At 42.7% G+C, this 11,508-nt stretch overlaps 1 long non-coding RNA gene across 1 annotated transcript; it reads left to right on the top strand.

Annotated features, from left to right (window-relative positions):
- Nucleotides 1-1,058: 1,058 nt before the first annotated feature.
- LOC132652118 (uncharacterized) lies at nucleotides 1,059-10,495 on the top strand. Its single transcript, XR_009589604.1, has 3 exons — nucleotides 1,059-1,184; nucleotides 1,373-1,421; nucleotides 10,231-10,495. It is a non-coding gene; the product is annotated as an uncharacterized LOC132652118 (long non-coding RNA).
- The last annotated feature ends 1,013 nt before the right edge of the window (nucleotides 10,496-11,508 follow it).

Genomic DNA, 11,508 nt, shown 5'->3' on the forward strand with positions numbered 1-11,508 from the left:
TTTGCAGAGCATTGTAAGCTCTGCTTTTTACAGAGTAATTCCTATTTGGTGAGTTTTCCAAGTATCCTTTGGGGAGAATATTAAAAAGCTCTTAACTGTATTTAGCCCAGACAAATACGGGCAGATAGGAAATTATAAAATCTTCCTTCTATGCGAGGGTTTCTTTGTTCTCTCTGTTCATGCAGGGAATGAGTGACTCTGAGGAGTGAGAGATGTTGTTTAGAATTTTCCAGTCAGGCTGCTGATCACTTTACCTGGCTCTCTGGCTGTTGTAGGCTCTTCCTATTTTGTCCTTGTTAGCATGTAGCTCAAGGTAATAAAATCAGAGGTTACTTTCATTTATCTATCCCCATTTTGCTAAATTGCCCCCAAATGGCTTTCAGACACTTTTTTCTCCATCCTTTTCTGAATAAAGGAGCACATCTCCGGCCACAACAATAGATTCAGATGAAATGGAAATCATTGTTGAAAATAAAATAGACCCTAGAGAGCTCAGGACAGTGAAAACCACCCGTCCATAAAGGAAAGTGGCTAACACTTTAATAAAAGGCATCAAAGACACGGGAGGCCAGACAACAAAGAGAGAAGGAGGCAAAAGGTCACATCTTTAATAGATGCTCTTTTATGCTTTGTGCAAGATGGGTTAAGTTTTCAGAACAGCATAAATTCCCCACAAGAATCCTTAAATTCTCAGCCCTCCTGCCAAGAAAGTGAAGATGTGTATGCATCTGTTTGGAAAGCTCCCAAATGTGTGTGCAAAACAGGCCAGGCAGCAACCACTGCCAAACGTTCAGCAGAGCCCATTGCACTCATGCTGTGGAAGGCTTCATTTGGTGGCTTGAAGGCACCTGCAGATAATGTAGGGACGGGACCGGAAGAAGAAGATATTTCTGGCAGCAGGATGCCAGGGTACGCTCAGAGTTGGAATAAACAAATGAACGGATTCTTCCGGACTCCATCAGGATATTTAGAGGCACATCCAAGCTAGCATTATCTGCAGCAGGATGGAGTCATCTCTCTCTTACCCACTTAACAGTGTTTTCTTTTTGCCTGTTTTGTGCTGAGGTCAAAGGTGGTTTCTATGGACTCTAAGATCCAGCGTTTCTTGACCAGTTGAAATAGCATCTTCTGGGTCAGAGAACTTGTGGATCATTTCAAGGGGATCTAGAACCTTCTCTGCCCAGGTAGGCATGTTGAATGGAATCTCTGACTCGTGGGATCGTTTTGAAAGTCATTTTGTGTACAATAGTGAGCAAGTTATTTTGTGTAGTAGTCTTTTCCTGTTTCCTGTCATCTTCCTCTTTTTCCTCCTACTATACTCCAAGTAAAGTCTAAGAACATGAAAGTTATGTTTTTCTTTTCTTTTCCCCAGGACGTAGCTCAATGTCCTAAGAAAGTACCATGTAATACCATGAATCTATGTAAGTACCATGAAAGATGCAGATACCCTGTGGCTACTGTATCTTCTGCATGCTTTATCTATTAATATGGGCATTCATCTTGGTATTTATCACATATTTTTAAAATCTGTTTAAGAGTTTCAGTGTTTTTGAGTGACAGTCACAATAGGCTTGTGAGATACAGAAATCATTTTGTTGTGTCTGTTTACATATGGAGGTCCTAATGGTTTAAAGGACATTCCTCCAATGAGTGGCACTAGAAGATATGGCACTAAAGAAGGTTTTATTTACATAGAATCACTAATTCATGTCTAGTAGAACCAGAGTTCAAACAGAAGAATTCAATAATGTTACATTCCTCCTGGAAGGTCACAAACTTTCTGCCCCGTGAAGACTTCCTGGAAGCGAGCAGACTATCATTGTCATCGTCTTGATTCTTACTCATTCTTCGGTGTCAGGCCATGTATAAACTCAATTCCACACTTGCTCATCTAGCCTTACTTTTAAGCTAGATGTAGCTATGTATCATAGGCTCTTCATCTTTAAAACTGAGAACCTGGGGTAGTTCTAGTTTTGCTTTCCACAAGTGGGGCACTGATTTCTTAAAGTTGAGAAATCTTCCAACCACAAGACCGGCCTCACTCTGTATACCAGCGAAGAGTGCTATGAAGGTTCTATGGATGCTGGCACAAATGATTCCTATTTTGGTGGCACTTGGATGTGATGGTTAATACTGAACTGCAATTTGACAGGATGTATAACGCTCCCATAGAGCAAGCCTCAGAGCAAACTTGTGAGAGATCATCTTGATTAAGTTTGCCTCCTGGAATGCCTGTGGGGGATTTTCTTACTGGGATTAAGTGAGGTAGAAATACCCACCTTAAATGTAGGGGCACCTTTTGGTGGGCAGCCAGGATATAATGAGGCTCAAGAGGAAAGGTTTTACTGTTTGCTTGCTTCCTTTGATGTCTTTCTGGTGAGTCTACCGTGTTCATGTCTTGCTGCTCCTGCTCCTGTCCTCCGCTGGCATTGAAACCTAGCTTCTTTGGCCTTCTTCTACTAGCCTTTTCAGGACTGAAGACCAGTAGCTTTCCAGGAATCCTTAAGGGTGGAAGTCTCAGCACCAGATTGGGACTGCTGAGTCATCCAGCCTAGTGGACTGAGTATACCAGTTCTCAGTTTCATTAGTGTGAGACAGCCATTGTTAGGCTTCCCAGCCAAACAGGTAAATGCCATTTTAATATCAGTCTTATCCCTCTAGAGAAGTCTAATTAATACACAGTGGGGAAGACAGTATCTTGGAACACATGACTATATGTATCATTCTTGTTGGAGAATGCTCAGAACATGTACCCGTTGATGGGTTACTTTGTCATTTGTGTCCCTGAGTTGGGCATCTCTTTTATGAGGTGCTTTCTTGGTCCTTTTCCTGCTGCACGGTATAAGGAGGGGGCAATTTTCCCAATTGCACTAGGTGCCTTTGTAATTCTTGTAGGCTCCATCTGTTGATTCAATTTGGCCTTCAATGTGTGCACTCTAGTATCTCAGAGCAAGGAATTGCCAGCTTCTTGCAGTGTATGGCTTTTGGGCTAATGTTAACACTGTCTGGTGTGATGAGTGCCAGGATACACACACCACTGAGGCAGCGCTGTACTATGTCACCAGGTTCATTCAGCTTCCAAAAGTAGATTTCCTCAAGCAGCAAATGGGTTGACTAATAGATTGTGATACCTCCATTTACTGGGTTACCAAGGTCTCAATAGAATGAATGATGGAGTACTGTATTTATAGACCCAGAAAGATAATCATGTCATAATCACACATAATGTTAATATAACATAATTCTACTTGTATAAAATTACCAGTGTCTATATTTCAGTGAGCAGACAGTCATCTGGATACTTGCTCATAAATTAACAGTGGCCATCCCTACATAGACTTTGATAAGACTTAGCATATTTTCCTCACAGCTTTCTATGCATTTGCGATAGTTCTTGCTATGACAAAATTTCATGTTTGATAGCAGGACAGAGGAAAGCATGTTTTATTTAAGAAAAAGGTTTGTTCTATTTTATATTGAGCAGTATTACAATATCATCCCTTCAGCAACATTAGGAACCATTTGCCAACTATTTATCTCAGACAAAGGCATTCCTTGTGATTAGGAACTGCCATTTAGATAGTTCTTACCTTGCTTTTCCATGAGGCTGGAACATAGAAGACATCCCAACAGCCCAACAAAAATAAATTTAGTATATCCCACAAAAGTAAGCATTCAAGGCTTCCTAAATTCCATCCACTGCCCCATTCTCCACCCAGTGACTCTGTGGTCACAACCAACTCACAAGGATACCATTTGCATAAAAACTTTTGAGTAGCTCAGATACAATTGCCATGAGAATCTAAGAATTCCAAGGGTACGTAAGACACCCAAGGTTATGTAATTCAACAGTCCCTTCATGCACACAGCTCATATCAAAGGAGATATGAGAAAGTTTTGTGAAAGTTCACAGTCTGCCAGAACTCCTGGGAGAGAACAGGCCTTGTAATCTTCCTGAGGATATGTTGGAAACACAGTTTGTCTGTGTTCTCCAGTTCATCTCCACAGCAGTTGTGTTGGAGGGGCAGAGTGGGAAGCAATAGAGAAAGAGCAGCCAGGCATTCATTTCAGTGAGAACCAAGTAATCTTGAAGAACTAGGAGAGACCAGTGCATCTGCTGCTGCTGGGTTAGAAAGGAAGAAAGGCCAGAAAGAAAAGGGATGGGAGAGTGCACGGAGCTAGAAAGAACACCCAGAGGCACATGTTAGCAACTAGAGTGATGGAGAGAGGAGATGGAGAGGAAGCAGGCTGTGCAGAGGAGAAACCCTAGTGACCTTCGGAAGGCCATCATCCTGGAGCTTGAGCACATTCTTTTAAATAAAGTAAGTTTAGGGTCCAGGAAGCTGGGACTACCTCCCTCCCTTTCCATTTTCATGAAACATGTTCAGTTACTACTTGGCTAGTGAGGCCTTGTTCATCATGTCTAGAAATGGAATAGTCAAACAGAGATAAAGGGGGTTCCCATCCTGAAATAGCAAAAAAGTCCACGTGTAGAATTCCAAGGAGTGTGAACTTGGATGGTAAAGACAACTTTATCTTTACTAATCTGTAATTCAGTGTTTCCAGTGACTCTGAATATATTTAAAATGTCACCTTAGAATCAGAAGCATATGTGATTTTGACTAGTAAAATTAATGAGTAGTTTATTACAGTGCTAAACAGTAATAAACAGAGTGTTGTTTATTACCATTACTTAGTTTGGGATTATGGCATTCAGTTCTCTGCCTGTTCTGTTATAGCAGAGATTTGTATCTATGAACACACAGTATTATATCACAAATGTATTTTTGAACCACCTGACAAATACATTTTCATGTAATTGATTCCCGCTGCAGTTGACTGTGTCTTTTGCATGCACGTAAACACATGATCCTGAGAAAGGGTCTGCAAGCTTCACCACTGCCCTGGCTCAGAAAGCTGAGCTCCATATCAGAGAAAACACTTGCTCTGGGGGAATATGGTCCCACCAGTGTCCTGGGTATTCCATAGATGCCACAAGTTTATTCTCCATGTGACTAGTATAAGAATCCTCCAGGCAGCCTTGCGGCCTAAGCTCTGGCAGTCACACTGACATACAGCAGGAGATAGTCTTTCTACAAAGGGGTGCTTGCCAAGATTTATTAATAAGTTTGGTAGTTATTTGACAAGATTTCTCTAGAAAACTAGAACATCATACAATCATTTTGTTAATATTGCATTTATACTTGTATTTATAAAAGACCAAAGTATGTCAGGATACCTTCTCTGGGCTGGGATGTCAAACCCACAGTCTGACATATGCTTTTGCAGGGCCTGTGTTCTGAGGGCTCCCATCTGTCCAATAGGTGTGCTTGCCTCCTGCCCCAGCATGAAGATGGAAACACCCATTTGCTCCCAGCAATTGTATTTTGCCCACATTGTCTGCTCTGTCTTGTGCTTATAATACAATATACTCATGTGACAGATCCATCCAAATGGACAGATGGCAAAGTAGGAGAAAACACAACCCAGAAAAGCTCCATAGCAATGGGTTTTTGTGTTTTCAACAAAGACTGCACCTACTCAACTCGGCCTCCTTCACGGATCTATATGGTATGGAGCTTCTAGCAGATGGTTGTGCCGCGTCAGGCCCGCAGCTGTGTGTTGCTGGCACAGGAACAATGTTTGAATTCTGTGCAGAAATTTTGTAAGATATGTTTCTTGTTGCCTTTTTATGAATTTTATTTGGTATTTTTTTTTACACCATAAAGAGTCTGGAGACCATATTGAGAAAATGTTGGCAAAGGAAAAGCTATTTGTTAGCTAGCCAGATTTATTTAACGAGGATCAATCAGATATACTTCTGGAAGAAGCAGCCCACTGACTCGGATGGTGCATCCCAACAAACACAAAGTTTGAACTGTAGCTTCTCTCTATTTCCTCTCTGCTCTCTTAAAATTAGATGCCTCCCCATGTTCACAGCCAGGCGGGATGAGGGCAGGAACACTGACTTTCTGAATGTCCGTGACACATAGCTTTTAAGTCTCCGGGGGAGGGGAGGGGAGGGGAAGGGACGGTAGGGGAGGGATGTAGCTCATCCACAAAACACTAACTCAGTGTGCCTAAGGCTCTGGATTTGATCTGGATTTGACCCTCAGCATCAGAAAACTCGACCAAATCAGACGAAAACTATACGACAGAAGTAGAAAACACGCAGAATCTTTTGAGCTTAATAAAGCGTCATACTGCCTCCTTTCAGAAAAGTGATACCAATGCCACTCTGCTATTTTTGTCTTTTATTTATTCTTCTCTCATACAATACATATAGGCCTCAGTTTCCCCTCCCTCCACTCCCTCTGCACCCCCCTCTACCACCTTCACTACCTCCACTCTCCCCCAGCTTTCCTTTAGAAAAGAGCCAGCCTCCCAGGAATATCAGCTGAACAACGAGGAGCATAACAAATTATGGTAAGACTAGGCACAGACCCTCATAGCTGTCTTTATCCTGGTTCTGCTCTGGAGAAGTCAATGGGACAGTTTCTATGTCCCCAGTGTTTCTCCCTGGTGAGGAAGCTCTAACATTGTCATGGTGTGTGTGTGTGTGTGTGTGTGTGTGTGTGTGTGTGCATGTATGCATGTGTGTGTGCCTGTATGTATGTGTGCACACTCACGCTTGTCTGTATGTATCTGTTTGACAACACTCCAGGTCCATTTGAGCTGACTTCTCCAAGATAGCCCAGCAAATTAGAATAAATTCAGAGATTAAGACACAATTCTGTCCAATCACAACCACACATATAATTCATCAGGGTCCACTGATGGATTTAAAGGTTCCTGACCTAGTCACTTTTTTTTTTTTTTTTCAAGCAGAAATGTAAAAGCTTTGTGGGTTGTGAAGATTTGGGTTGTTTTCTAAGAAACTGCATACTGGCCCTCGGGAAATTCCGTCACTGCCTCCCGGATCCCTCCCTCCTTAATTTAGTATGTGACATAAATGGAGGGTGATTCCCACTAAGCTGATGTAAGGCCCCAGGGATTGCTACTGCTATCAGAGAAAGCGGTGCGGAGCCATTCATGGCGGTGTTCAATAGTGCACGAGGCTGTGTGCAGCTGGCAGCCAGCAGTCACTCCCGCCTCTTCTCAGGAGCAGTTCCTCTGATTGACAGTAGCTTGTGACCAGGGTCAAAGCCCCGGCAGCTGCATGCAGGAGCACATTCTTCCTGGTCACATTTGATGGCTACAGTAAAAGGACCTGCAGGGAGATCCATATTAATGGCTGTAACCAGCTTTCTCTTTCATGATTTCCTGGCCTTTTCATTTTGTTTGAGATTGGATTTGAAAGTGAACTTTGTTCCATATTGTAGCCTATGGCACAGCAGGCAAATGAGATGAAACACAGGGAGGAATAGCATGCGTACGGCACACATTAAAAGCAGATGAGTGAAAATGGAAATGACAAGGGTTGCTGGGGCTGGGGTTGATTTTGTTGTTCTTGTTTTGCTTTGTTTAATAACGGGAGCTGAACTTCTGCAGGAGTTACTGTGGGTAGGTGAAGGGTCCAGAATTTGCTGGAGTTTTTATCAATCCTAATAGGCTTTCCTGAAAAGAAATTAAAGCTAGCTCCACAATACCCAAGCAGACATAAAAAATCAAGGAAATGATTATGACAGCAGCTGCAACTCGACTGGCTTGCCGGGCAAGCAATCTCTGGGTGAGGTGCATGGTAGAAATTAGGAAGCTTTGTAACGTCAGGGACCGAAATGGAATCCAGAGTGGCCAGAGATCATCGGGACAAGACAGTCCAGACCGTACTGCACGGCCACGCTGCCCTGACCCTCCCCCCATGGTCAGGTAACTGGTAGAAGGTGGGTCTGTTCGTCACCCTGAAATTCAACCTAGAATCTTCTGAAACTTTCCATGATCACCGTCCCTGCGCCCTCTCACGGATGTTCTCCTCTTGTCAGTGCACACCCTCCCTCTCCCCCTCACCCTTCCCCCAGTCTTTCACCAAGCAGTTTGTAATTTTGATGAATTCCATCCCATCAGTCACTTTGTTCCTGGAATGGGGCTTTGGTGAAAAGTTTCACTCTGTAGTCAAGTGAATGATTCATTTTGAGTTCATTTTTGTGAGGATGATTTTTTTTTTCATGTATACGTGGCGTTTTTCCAGCATCATTTGTTCAAAGGATAATCTTTGCTCTTTGTTCTTTTGTCAAGCACCAGCTAACCCTTGTCTCAGCCTGGTTTATGTTGTGGCAACAAATTACCACAGACTGTACAACGCATCCTGCAGGTGGGGCTCACAGTTCTAAAGGCTGGAACACCGAGATGGGAGGGCGGACAGCTCACAAAGACCTTCATCTTAGCTAATTTTCTGTTTTGACAAACGAGTTTATCTCGTTCATCATTTGTCAACCGAGAAAGCCAAGGTCCGGGCGCACAGGTGGCTACATCACACTATTGAATGTCACTAGCTGGGAGCAGCGCATGAAAGAGATGTCACATGGCAGAACCACAGACAAGAGCAAGAAGGGCCCAACCTGCTCTTTTATGAGAACCAATCTGCTTCTTTAGTACATAGTCCCGCACTCATTCACTGGGGCAATCATAACACCGTTCCCTCCAGAGAATGGCCCTGTTCATGGCCCCCCTACCTTTCAATATCACTAGACTGGAAAACAAGGCTCAGCATGAGTTTGGGTAGAGACACGTTACACTCAAACTGCTAGAGCTTTCTTGCCACACTGTCCCAAGACAGACAAAGGTGGGGTGAGGTAGAACGTGAGAGGCCCCAATTGTCTTTTAATAATTACGCTACTTCCTTGATAATGCTGCCTGTGATTATGCCATTGGCTTATTCCTGAGGGCAGAGCACACATCTCCCACCACTGTTGCATGAGGGATCTAGATTTCCAACACATAAACCTCCAGGATGTGTTCATGGTACTCTGTGTTATATGCATGATTTCCTTTTTGATAAATGTCCTTGCTTTTTACAATAGCACCACCTTGATCACCATAGCTCCGTGAGAAGACTTGAAGTCAAGTTGTGTCACTCTTCTGACTGTTCATGCTCTTCAGAATTACATGGGCTAGGTTGTACCATTCACCTCTCTAAATAAGCTTTAGAATTAATTTGTTGTTTGCTACAAAATAAGTTGCTGGGAACATTTCTGCTACATTTTTCATTAACCTAGGATGTCCCATATTAATTTACTTTAGTCTTCAAGACATCTAATGACTAGCCCTCCTTCTTAGGAGCCCACCTTAATCAGTCTGGGGAAGATATGCTCCTTGGTAGTTGAAAGCTTCCCAAGGGCAATTTTAACATGTAGAATAAATATATTGATACATAGTTGAAACAAAAATCAGACAGTGTTGGAAACCATTGGCCTTGCTTCCAACCTCTCTTCACCTTGAAATATCAGCATACTCTTTGAAAAGGCATGACTTTAGTCTCCTGTATTCTGGAGATGAGGCTGCTGCCTAGATTCTCCTTGCTTTGTGGCTCTCTCTCTCTTCAGAAAAAAAAAAAAGGCCTTCCTGTAACAAAATTTTGGGCAGGGAATCTTTTCTCCTAATGCCATCACACACACACACACACACACACACGCACACACACAGAAAGAGAGAGAGAGAGAGGCAAACACACACCTTTTATTTTTAATGAACTTTTTATAAAGGAATATTTTTTTTGTTAAATGGACTTCAGCTGTAATCCTGTTTTAAACACTTGAATATTTGATAGATATGAAATTTTATAACACTCCAACCTGGGCCCTTGTTCCTACTCATATTTCTTTCCATTCCACATCTGCCAGCCTCCTTTCCTTTCCTCTTTGTTTTAGTTACTTTTCTGTTGCTGCAACAAAGTGCCCTGAGCAGCAGCAATTTTCAGAAGAGTTTATTTGGGTTTATGGTTCTAGGGGGAACTTCCATAATGGAGGAGGCATGGCAGTGGAGATAGAGAGCATATCTCAACCATATGCTGGAAGCAGGGAGAGTAAACTGGGTGTCTGGGTGTATGTGTGGGAGGGCTGTAAACAGTTAAACTCACCCTCAGTGATGTCATTTTTCCCGGAAGGCCCCACATCCCAGAATTACATAACCTCCCCAAACAGTGCTACCTATCAGGGGCCAAGTGAGCAAATTCATGAGTCTGTGGGGGACAATCCACATTCAAACCACCAGGCTCCTCTTTTTCTAGCAACTCTTTCATTCTTTTTGTCTCTTTCCCTTTCCCAACCCTTTCTTTTCCCTACCCTCTTTCAGTATCTCAGATTTTGTTCTGTCCCTTCCCACTGTCACCACCTTCCCACCATCCTCCAACCTGTCTGTCTTCATCTGGAGCTACGTTCTCAAGGCCAGCAGTTTCGCTCCCTAATTTACTCTGCTAGGAAGAGGAAGAGGAGACTTGATTAATAAAGCTTGGAATAATCAGAGACTAATCTCATCAAAGGACGGGCCATATGCGGACTGTGAACACAACACCGGCCACCTACTTGTGAGTGATCTTGGAGACCTCCTTCAGCTCCTCTGTGCCTCCCGTTGGCTTGGTAACAGATCAGGACTTCGGTAACGTCTGCTTCCATAGGCTTGCTTTTCTGTAGAGTTAGCATACTTACACTTCAGCTGTACTGGGCACCCGGCAAGTGCTAATTAAGTGTTACATGTGATTATGATTATGAATTTTAAGGAACTCCTGACATGAAAGGAAGATGAGAGCCTTAACAAAAGATCCATTCATAATTCACACATGGGACATTTGTATGAAACTGGTGCTCTCTTGCATTAGCCAGAATTCCCTTTGTTAACACTCTCCAGTTCTTTGTAAACTCCTTTGTTCATAACCTAGGTACATTTTCATTTGAATGCTTTTTTAAAGGTAAAAATAACAGCATTTTCACTCCATGGAGTTAAGCAGTTGGAATTTGTTCATCATGGTGTGACATAATCTCTGTACCATATAACTCAAACAATGAATAACTCTGTCTGTTTTTCTCCTCTTGCTTGCATGGCAGTTACAAAAGAAATACACATGCGGTTATGTGTTATTTGGTTGTTAAAGAGGCACTAAAAACACAGGGTGGATGTCAGGTAAATTCTTGCTTCTCTATTCTATTTTGAGAAGTTGATCCATTCCTTTTCCTGGAAACTAAAGGCTTCTAACCAACCCAACAAAATAGACAACTTATGAACTTACAAGTTAAAACAGACAGTAGCTGAAGGAGAGAGGAGAGTTGATTCTAAGCATTGCCCTTCCACACTCAGGAAGGAAGGGTTTCATTCGTTCATTCATTCATTCATTCATTCAGATCCTCTCTTGCCTGTATTCTCCTGGCAACCATCATCACTACCCACCCTGCACCCCATCATGTCATGGGACCTTCAAACTGGAGGTACTAAAAACAAGTAAACCCTAGCAAGAGAAAGCATTCTCTTGCTTTCTTCCTATCACATGAATGCTGTCCAAGTGAAGGGGAAACTCTGGGTGCTTGTAGGTTTGTGATGAAGTGTATTGATGATGCCTCTGCTTTTTTCCTCTCTAAG

The sequence above is a fragment of the Meriones unguiculatus genome, chromosome 2 (assembly GCF_030254825.1).
Source record: "Meriones unguiculatus strain TT.TT164.6M chromosome 2, Bangor_MerUng_6.1, whole genome shotgun sequence".
NCBI classification, from domain to species: domain Eukaryota; kingdom Metazoa; phylum Chordata; class Mammalia; order Rodentia; family Muridae; genus Meriones; species Meriones unguiculatus.